The sequence below is a fragment of the Agelaius phoeniceus genome, chromosome 5 (genome assembly GCF_051311805.1).
Source record: "Agelaius phoeniceus isolate bAgePho1 chromosome 5, bAgePho1.hap1, whole genome shotgun sequence".
NCBI classification, from domain to species: Eukaryota; Metazoa; Chordata; class Aves; order Passeriformes; family Icteridae; genus Agelaius; species Agelaius phoeniceus.
Window position 1 is genome coordinate 52,420,277 of NC_135269.1, and position 16,486 is coordinate 52,436,762.

A 16,486-nucleotide genomic window follows, 5' to 3' on the forward strand; every position below is an offset into this window, starting at 1 on the left:
ACTGAAAGAAATTAAAACATTTTTCATTTTAACTTAAAATGAACAACAGATGCTTATGTACAGATTAAAAAAATTTCATCAATGAATCAAGTAAAGAAAAAATAACAAAGAAAATAAGAATGGTATCTACAGATGCTGAGCATGGAAGGCACTTGGAACAAGGTAAGAAATGTATGACTGTGTCATCTCTGGTCTGCCCTCACTGTAACAAAGTCAATGAAATAAATTACTAGTGACAGTGCTATAATGCTGAGAATAGGGGAGAGGAAGAGTGGTCTATTGCAGTGAAGTTACACATAAGAGAAATAGAAAAAAGTGATGTAGCAATAAGTAGCTATTGCTGTATTTTTTCATTACATTGTCATCTCATTTCTTCTGGGGGTATCTTTGTCTTTGCAGTATAATTTTTATTTCAAGTGGGTATCTAAAAAAAGCTGCAACATTATCAATCTTCTGTTTGCAGTAAGTTTCAATAAACTAAGCAAAAAACAATTTCTGTTTTCTGAAAGTCCAGATGGCAGTATTATAGCCACAGCCCTAATTTCCAACAGTTTTAGCAATTTTTATGCGATAGTAAAGAACAGAAAAGAAAGTATTTCCTATAGTTTTGAATGGACACAAAAACTTGGTAATCTACTCAATAAAAGCTTAAACTACATTTAAATTACAGTTCAAAAGAGCTTTTGCAGTGCTATGCAGACTGAATTCCTACAAAATATTCAGTTATAATTAAATGGAATTGGGAAACCATTGCAAAATAAAAGACCAGTGAATCATAAGTCAACACACACAGGTGCAGAAAGCAAAATTATACACACTCTTTTAAAAAGTACCTTATTCTTCAGAAAAATCAAAAATCCTTACTGTTACTCCAGAATCCAAAGATATCAGACTTCACTAATAACTCGTGACTATTTCTCTTGTTGTGAGCAACCCTTCTTTCTCCTTCCCCATTTACAGCAAAGTCCCCACGGCTCTTATTCTTGTCTAACAGATATAAGCAAGAAGTCACAGTCACTCATGACATGTCAGTAAAATATTTTGGTTTGAGGGTGTCTCAGCTGTAATGGAACATACAGGGTGACTAGCTTTTGTTTTTTCCTAGTTTCCCATTCACATGAGGAGCAAGGAGGCAGAAATGAAGCATTATGAACTGACCACAATTGTCATTCTGTCCCCTGCACTGCTCAGGGGGAGAAACTGGTAGAGAAATTGGAGTGGAGCTAAGCCCAGAAAATGGGAGAGGTGGGGGAAAGGTCTTTAGATTTGTTCTTATTTGTCATTATCCTACCTTGGTTTGATGACCAGTAAGTTGAATTATTTTGAGTCTCTTTTGTCCATGTAAATGGTGAGTGACCTCCCTGTCTCAACCTGCAAGTTTTTAGTTGTATTTTCTCTTCCCTGTCCTCCTGAGGGGAATGACAAGAGCAGCTTTGGCAGGCACCTGTCTTCCAGCCAGGGTCATCCTATGACAGACAGAGCTGGGAGGTACAGCACCAGACAGGTTTCAATTTCTGCTTGAGCTGAAGCAGAAATAAAAGCTTGCTACAAAGGTGCAGATGCTGTTCCTGCTTTGACTAGTGAGGTATTAGAAGTTAGAACTTCTGTAAGATGTTACTAAATGAAGCTAAAAAATGCCTTTATCTGTATGTTTTCAAACACACACCACAACAGCAGTGTCATTAGCTTACCGGCATTTCAAGTCTCTAGTGAAAAGAGCAACTGGAAGATTTACACAGCTTTTCATTTCAAAGTATCTACTTCCCACTTTATTCTAGCAGACTGAGAAGCTGATCTATTCCACCTACAAAGAGTCAACTTCAAAGTTAATCAGCAATATTGATCTTCACCCAGCAACTGTATAATGAGCCAGGGAGATATACAACATAACAGATTAACTATTTTTTTATCCTGTTTCTATCTGTTACACTACTTCAGCAATTAAAAATAGATTTTTCTGTTTGTTTTTTTAATTTTCCCATGAAGATGTCTTAACAACACACAGCATTGTAAATAACATTCCAGTTGAAAACAAGTGGAATGTTTTTACAGCTCTTAAACTCCTACATATATAAAACTAAGGTTATGTGTTCTAACTGCTAATCTCTGAAGCTTTCAGATTCTTGTTCCTAGCAATTAAAAACCTAAGATATGAGTATCCAGTTCTAAGAGTTATGAAAGTAAATTTTCCAAAACAAACTGATAGAGCGTTGGCTTTCAAAATCCACATGAAGATATTGTTAGTGCTGTCCTTGGTGTTCCCAACTCTTCTGGAGAGCAACTCAGTGCAAGTTAGTCTGTCAAATACCTTTGTTGCTCTCAAAAGCCTGACAGGAATAATTCCAAGTTGAGCCTAAGAAGCCCCTAAATGGTGTAAACAGAGCTATACATAAGGATGGATATTGAAAAAAATCCTCAAACAAAACCAACAGAGACTGCAAGAAAGGCAGACAGCAGCATGGGACATTCCTTGAAGAGGAGTGAGACATAACACATACACAGAGCAGAAAGAAGAAGATTGTGAACTACAAATACCTTTTGCCTTCCAGTAATTAAAGTGACAGAAATTTGTAGAGTGAGCAAAGAACTTCACAACTTTAGCAAAGAAATATATGAAAGGATGTAGACTGTTTAAAGTAGACTATATACTGTATATAGGATGCATCCCACAATTTAACACCCCAGAGAGAATGCAATATGCACCACTCAAGTGAAATATAACACTGAGCATGGTTATGGTCTTAACTCTTATGTGCTGCTCTGCCCTATCCTTGACATTCTGCCTACTAAGTAGAAAATTTAGTCCTTTCTCTACTAGCAAGAAATAATTCAGTCATACACAAAAATTACATGAAGAGAATAATGTCATTTTGGGAAACAGAAGTGAATAAAACACGTGACTATGTGGACTTCTGAAGGAAACCTCACCAAAGTCTCATGAAGAATGAAGGAATAGCCAAGAGCATCAGCATCTTATTGATGTGGTCAGTCAGTGGTAGATATCTGAAGCCCCTGTAAACACAAATACTACTCAGTGCAATATTCAGGTGTAAGAAGTAATTGTCCAAAGTTAAAATTATTATGAAGTAAGTTATGCTTCATTATAAAAGCACAGACCTGTGTAGACCAGCCATTCACCACACATTCCCACTATATTATATGCAACACTTTGTCATAAAAATGAACATTTGCTGCTTGAACAGAATAGGCAGTACAGAACTACCACAAACCCAGTGTGCCATCACAAGACAAAGCTTCTGTTATACAGTAGTCTTAATGAAATCAAGAAGACCATCAGTGAACAAAGTGTGTAGTCTGTCTAGAATTTTTTCAAAAGTCTGATTTTATAATATATTAGTTCCTTGAGAATTCTCAAGAGGTGAAAACATCTTGTCAGATTAACTAAAACAGAAGGAGAAATCAAGTCAGTAGCATGACACATTCCCTCAGCTGCAAGGCTTCAGCTTGCCCTTGCTGAAGAGCATTTATCTTTATGGGAAGTATGTCCTTGGCTGTTCTTACTCTTAAGAACAAGGTGATACTTAGTTTCCTTAGAATACAACAAGATTTCTTACACAAACAAAATTTCCTTTATTTACGATTAAAATTTACTTATCTGACGTTGTGCAAAAGAGACTACAATCAAACATTACCTGAGGAAAAGGGATTCTTACACAGCCATTATTATCTCAACAGCACTTCAGCTCTAGAAAGCAGCATTGAATCCACTGCCAAGCAGCGGCCTCGGGAGGGGAGCGCTACTCGCAGATCCCACACTTCACACGCTATGAACTAATGGCTTCAGAAAGTCAATCCACCAGCTACAAGCAGCCGAGAACTTCAGAACCAAGCCCATCAACACAATTACCAACAGTGTCTACTCAGTGCCTGGAAAGAAACTTCCAAAGCCGTGGAGCACCGTGCGGGGACTGCGTTCCCGGAGCAGAGCCGGTGTGCAGGGCAGCTGCGGGCCGGAGGGAAGCAAAGCCGGGCCCGCAAACCCGCCGGTCCACGTGTGCCGCCAACCCCGTTTGTCCCAGCCCTTATCCCAGTCCCTGTCCCGGTCCTCGCTCCTGTCCCGGTCCCTGTCCCAGTCCCGCCTCGCCGCCTCCTGCGCCACTTCCGCCCTCCCCGCGCTCCGGCCGCGCATCGCGCATGCCCAGGCGGCGCGCGCACGCGCAGCGGCGGCGCCGGGCACACCCGTCCTGAAGGGACAGGGATAGGGACAGGGACAGGGCACAGAATGGGAACGGGGACGGGCTTGAACCCACTGATGCTCTTCTGTTTTCTCTTCTGGTTCTGTTTTTTCATGTCCGTAAAAGATCTGTTTAGCAATTAAAACTGCGGTGAAATGAAATCGTGGAAAGCTTATACATTATAGGTGACTTAAAATCATTTGGGAACATCAATTTGCACTGCATATTAATTTAAATGGTCACTTGATTTTCTCTTGACTCATCTCCTTTTTTGCTGTTTCTTTTTCCTGTTACTTTTTTATAATATTTACTAGATTCTTTCTACAATTAATCTTAAACGTTGAAGAATTGGAGGTTCTTATACCCTGTTCTGTATATAATCAAAAGAGAAAAAAATAAGTAGAGTTTTGATAAAAGAATACCCCAGCTTTATATGTCAGCAAAACAATTGGGTCTGACAGAAATCTAGCCTGAAGTCTGGGTGTTTTTCTTTAATTTTTAATACTGTTTTTGAGCGGTAGTCCTTTTCCTCTTCAGGAGGATGGCACGGGTGAGGGGAAGAGCGCTGACGGCAAAGTGCGGCTGCCCGGGGCCGGGCTGTCCCCGTGTCCCCGGTGTCCCCGGGCCGCTGCAGCCCCTCTACCGCCGGGCGGGGGCTATGTACGGATCACAGACGGGACGGGACTGCTGTGGAACGTGCCTTGAGCTGTTTTATTTTCCAGCACCAGTCTCATTACGTGGTTATGACAATGGGAAGATGCCATCAGCTCATGTCCCAGGCAGCAGACCAAGAACTTAATGTTACAACTTACTTTAACAGTTTTTTGCCCAATCACACAAGGCAAAAGCACATTGACAGTAGTTCTATCCAACCACTATAAGCACACATACCTTCAGTTGAAACAATGCTTGCTTATCTGGAATACAATACCTGCTTGTAAGCCTCAAAACACAATCACAGAGCTCCATTATTAAGCTGAAAACTTCCTAATATCTCGCTAGATATACTTTTCTGTAGCTTAGGGAGTTATTCTTGACAAGCATTAATACACAGACCATTGTTCTATTTGTCCACACTTTTCTACTTCTTACATTATTTTTCTCCTGACCTATCTCATGGCTGACCTATCTCATGGCTACTGTGTATCTCTAATCACAGTTCTGCTGTCTCTGAGGCCTGCCTTTTGCAGCTTTCCCAAAACCCTCTGATTTTGAGGATTCCCACAACCCTCTTGCAGGATTGTGGGAATCCCTTCCTGCCGGCCCCTCCGGCCGCTGCCCATTCTCTGCCTTGGGGAAGCGCCTGCTCCCAGCCCTCGGGAATGGGAGGTTCGGGCTAGCCCGTAAAATCTGGATGCCACGGCCGTGCTCAGGCGAACTTAAAGCTGCCACTTGCAGATAGTTAAAAAAGAAAAAAAAAACGGGGGTAAAGAACACCCTGCTGCTTGCTGGCATCTGTTGTTTAAACGGCTTTGGAAACCAGCATTCGTCACTGACAGCGACACGGCTCCCTGAGGCTTGCGGGTGTTTGGATGCAGCAAGTTGACACATGCCAAGATCCCAGTGACACATGCCAAGATCCCATTTGTGGTGCTTGCCAATTCAAAATTACAGCAGTCGTGGCTCAGCATTGCAACAGTGACGCCTCTTCCTTTAGAGACTTCAGCTTTCTGTCTCCAGTACCTCAGAGACACCTCTGCTGCCAGGCTATGCTCTCACTCTTTCCTTTCCCATCTCTGCAGTCCTGAATATCTGGGACAGCGTTCTTTTTCTTGTTTCTCATCGCTTGGTGATTTTAAAAAAGTCCCACTGGAAACAATTTTCTCCTTTCTCTACCTTCAAATAATTTCCTTCACAACCCTCCTCCTATTTTGGAACTCTTTTAGTTGTGTCTCTGGAGTGTTTTATAGTTACACTTAGAATTCAAATCCAATTCAAAAAATGGAACTTGGATCAATCCATGTTCAGGAAGCCTCTGGAGGGACTTCTATGCTTTATACTCATTTTCACCGTTGACAACCTTTTCTGGAACAGGCTTCTTTTCTTTGATCATCACAGTTCTCAATAAATTTTAATCCTGTACCTTCCATTGGGTATTGATGTACCATGCTTGATTATGAACAAAAATATTATTAAGACCTTGTTATACAGGCGTGATAAAAGCAGCCCACAGTGAGAGCTAAGTCAGAGCTGGGAATTCAAGCCCAGCTGGCTACGTGGAGAACTAATGATCTCCTATTTGAAGAGCCAGCTATGGCAGATAGGCTCAGAAGATTAGTGTGACTTGCCCACATCCTTTGTTTCCATCAAAAGATTTTGAGAGATCAATTTTATCTTTAGGCTATTAAGTCCTATCAAGTGAGCATTTCTGGTAGAATATGATCTGTCTTCTTTTATGACCTCTATTTTTAAATCTACATTTTGAAAACAATAGTTTTCAATATAGAAAACAATAAGAAAAATTCAACAGCCAAAACCAAGTTGATCAAGTGGTAAAGGATGCATTCAGGAATTAAACATTTTACAGCCTTGTGTCATTCAGTAAAAAAATGGATAATTTGAAGGAATATGGTGAGGAAATTGAGCTCTAATACACTGAGGCATTTTGCTTTTCTTTTAGATTTCTTTTTCTCATGTCTGTAAAAGATTTCTTTAGCAATTAAAATTATGTGAAGTGAAATCATGGAAAGCTTATACATTATAGGTGAATTAAATTAAAATAATTTGTAAACATCATGTTGCACTCCAGAGTAATTTAAATGGTTACTCGATCTTCTGGTCTTGCTTCTCTCCTCTTTTGCTACTTCTATTTCCAGTTACTTTTTCTAAATTTACTATTGAATTCATTCTATAAGTAATCTTAAACCTATTTTACGTCCTGTATACAATCAAAAGAGAAAAACTGAGAAAAAGCTCTATATAAGCAAAAATTTTAGTTTGATAAAAGAATACCTTAGTTTTATGAGTCAACAAAAAAATAGGGTCTGCCAAAAATTTAGCCAGAAGTCTGTTCTTCTTTAATTTTAACCTTGCTTTTTGTGGTAGTTACCTTCCTCTTCTTCAGTTAGTAGTTTTAATTCAAGAAATTTTATGAGAAGTTAGATGAATTACACCAGAAGGTGATTTTTAATGTTCCAGTAAGTGTGTGTATTCTCATACTACTTGCAGTAATCTTGAAATGTGCTGCAATTTATATGTATCATAATAGAAAATAGTACCTCAGCAGAGGAAAAAAAACAAAGCCATGATTCTGATCCTAATGTTGGTTGCTTTGTGGCTTTTAATAAACCCCTTACTCTACAAAACAAAAGTCCATAAATAAATAAGAGGGTAGTGTTATTTGGAGTGGGATCCTCATGGAAGTTACACATGCTCTTAAGCAGTTTAGGTATCCTTGGAAATCCCCAAATGCAACTGAAGTTCTAGTCTCACTGAAAATAATAAAAGTTTCCATTCATTTGAGGGAAACCAAAAGGTCCCCTGTGCATCAAAATTGTATGTAACATAAGACATTGAATCAAAGCTTTCAGGAATAGGAGCCTTATACATTAAATCAATACCTAGTCATAGGTGCTGCTGAAGACTGTTCTCTTAATAAGGCAAGAGCTAGATAAGGGTTTTGGAAACTAGACTTGAGTTCATGGGTTTGAAAAAAAAAAAGAACAAAAAAAAGCAACCCCAAAACCCCTAAAAACCAATAAAAACCCCAAAAAACTGGGCAAGTTTTTCAATTATGTCTTTCCAAACACACATTGCAGTGTCAGTCAGGTCCTTAAGCAATATTGAAAATTCTATCTCTTCGATCTTATTTTCCTCAGATATCTTGTTAAACAGTAGCAAAAGAATTGTTCTATAGGAATACAGGCTATTTTCATTAGCAGCTGCCTGGGTAAAATATTTTCCAAGTTCAACACGAGACATTTCACAGCCTAAATGCAGCCCTTTCTAGTCCTTTAACTTTGCTTTCCTTTGATGATAGCACTTGATTTTTACTTTAACTTTTATGGATACCACCCAAATTCAGCCAGAGGTCATTTGCAATACATCTGAAATTATGTGTTGCTTGCTAGAACTGATAGGCTAAGAGAGTCAAAAATCCAGATTTATTAAAATCACAGAAATTATTATTACAGTATAAATGTTTAAGAATTTCTAGATGATTTCCAGGAATTCATTTTGATTAATTGCATCTGTATTGAAATAATGTGTAGTCACTCAATAAGAAATCATATTACTATAGCATGCTTCTCATTACAAAGTACTGCACTTAAAGGATTTTCCTTCTGTAAAGAACAGTCAGATTCTTGACTTTTTGTAACTGCTGGGAAATCTGAAACGCAGAGACCAGAATTAGAGTAGTTTGAAATAAGTATATATGAAGTACTAAAATAAGGAATTCTTTGCTGTTTGTCTTATATTAGCATTTTGTGTGATTGAAGCTCACTTACATGGGTTTATCTTATGTGGGTGTAAAAATAAGTAGAGCATATGTTTATAAGTATTTAATGGGTAAATTATGATAATTAAAGAAGCAGGAATTGCAGAGGAGAATAAATCTTTTATTAGACCAAATTGTATAGGTTATGATTTGTATAAGTTATATGATAGCACAGAAGACTTTCAGAGAATTTTAGTGATATTTCAGTAGCTCAATCACTGAGCAGATTCATGGCTGGCTCCCTGATCAGAAGAAGCCAGCTTTAAATAACTCACTAATGGACTATTGGGTGAAGGAAGACTCATTTTGAGCAGGAGACAATTTTCTTCTGTATCTAGGCGATAAGGAAAAATAAATGGGAAAGGATAAATGTAGGCAAGGAAAAATGAAGAAAATCTCCACTAATGTGATCCTGGAGACATATCTGCTTGCAGCAATTCTGTAGTTCAGCAGCTCTAAAGTGTATCTGAGAATCTCCAAGTTTGCTAGTAAAAGAAGGTGATACATGGAGTCTCTTGCAAAAGATTCTTGTGCCAGCTGGAGTCTTCAAAACTTATTAGGGTTTTGAGCATTATTAAGATAAATGCTAAGAGAATATTAATATATTAATTATATATTAATATTCAGTTATTACAGTTAATGTAAATTTTGGAAGCTGACACAAAGTTGTTTGAATTCAATGTTAATCTTTTCATTGGCTCCAAAGGTTTCCTATTTATTGAATCATCACAGATACTGCAGATTAGATTTCTGTTTGCAGGTATTAAGTATGCTTCTTTGTTTAAAATGAGATATTTTTCTTTTCTAAATCTAACACACTCATTAAATATGTTTGCTCGGTGGTTGTGTTCTTAGCTAATTTTCTTAGCAATAGGATTTTATTTTCTAATAAGGCATCTACCCAAAAGCCCTCTGTAGAAATCAACGATGGAAATTCATTATCTCTTTGCATAGAAGTTTTTCTGTATTTCAGTTGAAATACTCACTAGCTCTAAGAATGATGAAATACTATTCTTTATTCTGACTAGCTATAGAGGTTTGTGCTTCTTTCCTTGACGGTTATAAGCTTGCACTGACTAAGAAGGCTTCTGCAAAAAAAAAAAATATCTAATTCATATAATTGCCAAAGAGTTGATGTGTCAGTGTAATGCATATCCCAGGAGTAAGATAACAAAAAGAAACCCCTATGCTTCAGAAGCACTGGATCTTTTCATTTGTTGGAAACAGAGAAATAAAACCAGGGAGGTGTTCAGATATTTTGTGAGAAAAGCAGAAAATTTATATAAGAAAAATATTTATAATTACAAGGTAATTAAAAACAAAGTGGCATCACTCACTGGCGTGTTTAATCTTTTAATGTTGGAGCATTTGTTTGCATATCCATTTATTGCATATGAATTTTTGTTACATGTGCATCAGTTGCAGACAACAGTGGACAGGAATTCAGGAATACATTTTCAAAAAACTCATTGAAAGAGCTTTTCAAAGGGTACAATTGTGCGAGGGCAGATAAACTCAACTATTTCTATAAAAGCTATTTATGTATTATTTGTAAAATATTAAAATGTTTCTTCTGATATTTTCAATAACTGAAGCAATTTATTTTCTATGACATGTGCTAAAACCTGAGGTTTTTTTCTTTAGAAAATATTCTTTAAATAGAATTCTTTATGAACCAATTTACCTGGAAAATTCAAGTTCTTCCATTTCAAGAATGAAAGTCTAACTATGGTTATTATCACAGGCATCACTTTCTTCACTGTGAAAATCTATAGATGCCATCATGAACTGAAATAATTTTGTTTAACAATGTAGTGATGAACAAAAGAGCCTGTCTTCACCTTACCAGGTTTGTAGTCAAAATACAGTGAGAAAATGAGAATTGGAGTTAATTTAATATGTAGTGAACTACTCACTTTGAAACATAGAATTGGAGTTAATTTAATATGTAGTGAGCTACTTTGAAACAAAAAAATATGTCAAGAAGCTAAAAGAGACTTGGAAAGAAATGTAACTGGGAAGCTTATTCCTATTAAGTTATGTAGCTTTCATGTGTGTGATGGTGCCAGTTCCAGACATCATTGAGTTCTCCAGCCTGGAGAAAACTTCTATACATAAAATGAATTATAATTTATTAAAATACGGACCTTTTGGGATATGTAAAATACCCCAAAAGCACAAATCCCATTTATTCACTTATTGAAAATCCTTTAGCTATTTAGGGCTCAATTCTGATAATTCTGTCTTCATTGACTGTGGTGGATTTTTCCAAATACTTTTTCCCTTGTTTTTTGTCCTGTTCATATTTAATTCTGAATTCATTTTTGCATCAAAGTAGTTTTTTAATGATGCACTTCTTTTGGTTTTCAGTAAAATAAAGGTAAAATGAAAATGAAATTGAAATTAAAATTAAAACAAAGGTGGAAAAAGTTTGTGGCTTAAACAGAATGACTTTATCTAGTCACACTAGTTCACCGAGTCACATGTTCACCTCCTATCCTGAGATATTCTGAATATTTTCTAAGAGATCCTTAATTCAGGTTTTAACTCAAAAGGTCTTAAGTGCTTTTCAGTACCCTGAAACTAAAGCATTGGGTGTCCAATCCTCTTAACCTTTTCAGCTTAAACTTCTATGAACAGAAGTTGCTCTACCAGGAATAACAGACCACCTTATTTAAAAACATTTATAACTTGGAAGATGTTTGGTCTTCAGTCTTCCAAACATTTTTGTCTGTGTATTTTCTGGGCTAGATGATTACTTTTTAAAGCTTCTTTGTCAGGGAAAAACAGAAACAGCATTTTCCAAAACATGGTAAACATAAACCTGTTTTTACAGCTGGAAACAGCCAAACTGTTCAAAGTCAGGCAAAACATACCATTTGTGTTTTCATGTAATGACAGAAAGTCTCCCTCAGCAGCTGAATAAGAGGGAAGCACAAGAAGGACTGACCTCTGTATTAGTACCTAACAGTTTAGCTATGAGTTTGCACTCGTCTTTACTTCTAGAATTTGTTTGTGTTATGGCTTAGGAATGGTGCTCCCCAGTTCAGTGCCCCCAGCAAGACTCTCAAACCATGCTCTACTCTCTCTCACTCCCCATTTTCCCCTTTCGTTGCTCTGCAGGGGGATGGAGAGGAGAATTGGAGACACAAAAGGCAAAGGTCACAAGTTGTGATAAGAACAATTTACTGGAAACAGCAATGGAACAATGAACAGTAACAGCAACAGTACTAATGACAGAAAGTACAACAAAAGAAACTATTCACATGGAAAAAAGCCCCAATAACAGACACTACCACGTTTTTTTGACTAGCAGTAACCTCTTCTCCCCAGAAGAGTGTCCCTTTCCCTTGCCCCAGCACTGACATGAGGTGGTGTAGCATATACACCACCATATGTCCCAGCCATGCCCCCTCCCAGCTACTGCAAAAAATTAACCCTGCCCTGGCCAGAACAGCATAACTCAAGAGTGCTTGTGATTTCATCCACTACTGAACACAATTTTTAAAGTGCAGCTGTGTTGTACTTGATGTTTCATATTCTTCTGGACTTCAATGGCACTTGGAGCCACATGGAATCTTGTAGAAATGATTTCTTGTAGAAATCAGGATTTTTCAGCTATGTCAAGACCTTATATAACAGACTGCTGAGCTCTTGAGAGGTACTACATGAGCTCAATTTCCACAGAAATCTCAGGGCAGATGTTCAGGCCCTGCAGAGTTATGAGAATATGCTGGTATGTTCTTACAACCTTGGCAATGGTCTTGTTTCCATGCTCTGTAAAATATATCACACCAAGGAAGAATGGTAAATTGAAGATTCTTAATATTAGCAGATACTGATAATGCTGACTTGTCATTGTCCTACAGAAGTATTTTGTTGAATTGAAGAAAATGATTAGAAAAGAAGATGCAGTCAAAAGAGACTAAAACAAAAATATCACAGTGTAAATACACAAGGATAAGCAACAGGATAGGTGGCAGTTCTTTAGAGAAGAAAGGAATGAATCACATGTGAGTCAGATGTGTCATTCTGTTCTAAAAAAAAAAATTAACAAATTGCACAAATAACCTGTAAGGTGCATAAAATAACCTTCCTGTTCAGGAGTTCTGATAAGCTGAAGTAATGCATCATGTTTCTGTCATAAAGCTTGAAGAAAATAAAACCATCAATCCATTGGAGGCATTCTGAAGGACATCAGTGTGAATGAGGAAAGGCTTAGGAAACATGACCACCAGAGATGGATGAAAAGAGTTGGGGTTATTTAGCCTAAAATTTTTCTAACATGGAGTCATGTATATGTAAAAAGGGACATATTTTTTTTGAAAAAAAGAGTATTTTTGTGTGTGTCTCCATGGTACAGAGGAGAAGTAATAACCTTAAATTTTGTAGTGAATTATTTGTATTTGACAATAGGAGAGACTTTCTGACCAAAAAAAAATTAATGCTGAGGCATGGAATAATTTTTCTGATATCTGCATTACTGAATGGATTTTTTTGGGCCAGGTTAATAAAATATTTAGTTTAGCTAGATGATTTGTCTCAGAGTAGATGGCTAGACAGGTAAGATACTTTCTGAAGGTCATTTTAACTCTATTCTTCTATGATTTTTTCAGATTTGGCCTGAAACCTTTGCTTATTTTAAATTTACTCATTTCTTAAAGCTGTATTATTCTCAGTTAGCATTATTCTCAGCTCTTTATGTGAACTCAAAGTAATCACTAGACAAGGATGGAAATTTGTTCGTATGCAGACTGTGAAATATTTACAATTTGTTGCTTTTTTGTGACTTAGCATATATTCATTGTATTTGGTTGGATGTGATTAATATGAGCTTAAGAGCTGCCATTTCGTTTTATTTTAAACAATTGTGCTTGATTGTTCATTGCCCCATTTTCATGCTACATTTGTTCTTTGTTGTATATTGACAATGTCATTCAGTTTTGTGGCTTGTGTGTTTTAATGTTGTTTGTTTAATTGTTTTTAGATAACATAAAAATCTACAAAGTGGCAAGAAATTTCAAAAATAGATTTAAAAATTTCTTTGATAATTTGATTAGTAGCAAAAAATTATAAGCATCGTAAACAGCGTTTTCTGATATGTCATAGTCATTGCATTCAACTGAACTGACTATGACTAGGTGCTCAACCAAGCATCTAATTATTTTGAAAAATTGCAGTTGGATGTTGCATTATGACATGGAATATAGACAAAGCTTCCTGATACTGACTTCTGCATCTTTAAGAAAGAGTCAAGCAAGAAGGAACACAATAGTACACCAAATTTGGAGCTTGCAGCTTCTGCTAATAGAAGTAATGTTTTCTTAAGTTAGGTGGCCAAATGATTTGCATATATTAATTAATGTTATCATTTATAACTGATGTCCAAGATAGTGTTTTCTAGAAAAACAGGACGCTCTTCCAGGAAAAAATTAGGAAGAGTCAGGTAGATCACATTTGTCTCAACCTTGGTGAATATGAGTATTTCTTTGCTATTTTCATGCAAATCTTTTGTGTTATTCAGTTTGCAGAACATTGCAATTGATCAAACACTGCACATCTGAATATCTTATCTCAAATGTGAAGCTGTCTCTGAAGCATCTACAGCAGTGAGGGTGGCAGTTTTAGCTTCTCTGTGATTTAGGTGGATTACTGTAAACAAGGCTCATTTCTGTGTAAGAAGGGGGACTACTGAGGAGGTCAGCAACATTATGAAAAAGATCATTACCAAAAAGGTCTGTGGTGGACTGCTCCTGGCTGGTAGGCAAGCACACAGCTCCTTCTCACTCTTCTCATTTTCAGCATGGCTGAAGAGCAAACAGAACAGAAGATAGCTTGTGTTTCAGGATAGAGACAAGAAGGTCACAATTGCTGTGACAGGCAGAGTAGACTCAAACTGGGCAAATTATTTATTGCAAATTAATATAAATACTTAATTACTCTTTCAGGTATTGAGAAACAAAAGCAAAACAAGAAATAACCATTAAAACATTTAAGAAAATACACCACTTCTTTTTCCAAGCTTCACATCGGGCCCCTCTCACCTCCCAGCTTGTTATGGCCCCAGGTTGTACTTTCAATGATGCAAGGGATCCAGTGGTGGAGGGGTGGCATTGCTCACAAGTCAGGGCTCCTTTTGGTGCTCCTTCTTTGCTTTTTTCTGTTGTTCTTCTAATAATTCTCTAGAGTCTTATATTGTTGTTATTAGATTTCTAAAGTCCATACCTCTTTGGTGTATTCTCATGGCTGCCAATCTTCACTGACTCCTTCTGCTGCATGCTGTTTGTTCTCTCTCAGGTCAGGGCTTCTCCAAGGCTCTCCCTGACTGGCTATCCACCCAAAGGCTATGTTCTGTCACAGCTCTTGGCCACCACAGCTCTTGGCTGTCTTATCTTGTCACAGCTCTTGGCCACCACAGCTCTCGGCTGTCTTATCTTGTGTTAACTATCACATCGGGGTCAAAAATTGTTACTCGTCTAATAATTCTCTAGAGTCTCATATTGTTATTAGATTTCTAAAGTCCATACCTCTTTGGCATATTCTCATGGCTGCCAATCTTCACTGACTCCTTCTGCTGCATGCTGTTCTCTCTCAGGTCAGGGCTTCTCCAAGGCTCTCCCTGACTGGCTAACCCGCCCCCTTTTTATCCCAGTCATCTTCATTGGTTACAGCTGCAGCCCAATTAAGGACATCGCAGCTGCAGCCCATTGAGGGCAACCGGGACCTCTGGGGCAAAGCCTCGATACAGATATTCAAATACATTTCCTCTACTATATTTTTCCTCTGCTTTGGCATGGGCCTTCCACAGGTTCTGTGCCTTTGGGAATTGTGCTCTGCTGTGGAACAGCTCCTGCCTCTCTGACCTCAGTATTCTCTTGCTGTTTCCCTCAGGTTCCCTCCACCAATCTCTGTTCTCTCATTGTCTCCATGTTCTCTCCTCCTCTTTCAAGAGTTTCTATTCTTTCATAAAAAGATTTTTGCAGAGGCAATATCAAATTCAGTGATGGGATCATCTTTGGCTTGTGATGGGTGGGGAGCTATCTGGAAGTGACTGTGTCCAGTACAGCTGGACAATCTCTGACCTTCTTCCACAGAGGCCACCCCTGCAACTACTCATCCCCAAAACTTTGCCACACCAACACAAAAGGTTTTATCCACATTGCATTTTCAAATAGAAAATCCATATCACCTTGTCACTCTTTAAGAACTGAATAGATTCGTCAGAATTCTGAAGTTCTACTTGCTCTCATCAACTTTAATAACCCCTTTCTTTTTAGCCTGCCTCACAGATTTTAATTTAAACAAATACTAAATAAAGGGTGTATTTTTTAGCTATTAGTCTGACTTTTGGAGTATTCAACAGATATTGCTATGCATTGACAATGACAACTTCATTTGTATTGACGTCCAATTCTAAATTTCTTTCAGGATGGGCAAAATTTATTCTTATTTATTAGTTTTATTACTCTAGAAAGTAGGAGATTTATCAGGAACTTACACTGCATTGTCCTGAGGAGAGCATCAGCCACTGACAGTAAGTGCTTTCAACTGGCACAAGAGAAGTCCAGCAATGTAATAAGGTCAGTTTGATGAGAAGTAGTTTTAAGACAGCAGCAAATTAAGCTTTGCCACAGTTCTTAGTGAGTCATCTGTCTATTTTCTTGATGGTCTGACAGAAGCCAGGGTCCACTTGTGAGAAGAAGTCAAGAGGGAGAAAAAGTCCAAAGGCATGAGTTGTCATGAACAAGCTATAAAAAAAGGGTTATAATACTGTACAATATTACCTTCATTGGAAAAATAGCCAACTGCAATTTCAGAGGATTCAAATATCTCACAACTAGTATATTTTATT

At 37.6% G+C, this 16,486-nt stretch overlaps 1 protein-coding gene and 1 long non-coding RNA gene across 3 annotated transcripts in view; both read right to left on the reverse strand.

Moving 5' to 3' along the window:
• Positions 1 to 4,011, reverse strand: part of POT1 (protection of telomeres 1) — a 62,298-nt gene extending 58,287 nt beyond the window's left edge. Inside the window, exons 1-2 of one of the 2 annotated variants that reach the window (XM_054631525.2) lie at positions 3,654 to 4,011; positions 2,929 to 3,012 (exon numbers count right to left, since the gene is read on the reverse strand). The gene's annotated coding sequence lies outside the window, so the exon portion shown is untranslated. The remainder of the gene's footprint in view (positions 1 to 2,928; positions 3,013 to 3,653) is intronic. The other variant, XM_054631526.2, reaches the window with a different exon arrangement.
• Positions 4,012 to 11,916: 7,905 nt separating this feature from the next.
• Positions 11,917 to 15,214, reverse strand: LOC143694057 (uncharacterized). Its single transcript, XR_013182231.1, has 3 exons — positions 15,162 to 15,214; positions 14,363 to 14,441; positions 11,917 to 12,411 (listed from the first exon to the last, which is right to left on the reverse strand). It is a non-coding gene; the product is annotated as an uncharacterized LOC143694057 (long non-coding RNA).
• Positions 15,215 to 16,486: the final 1,272 nt, after the last annotated feature.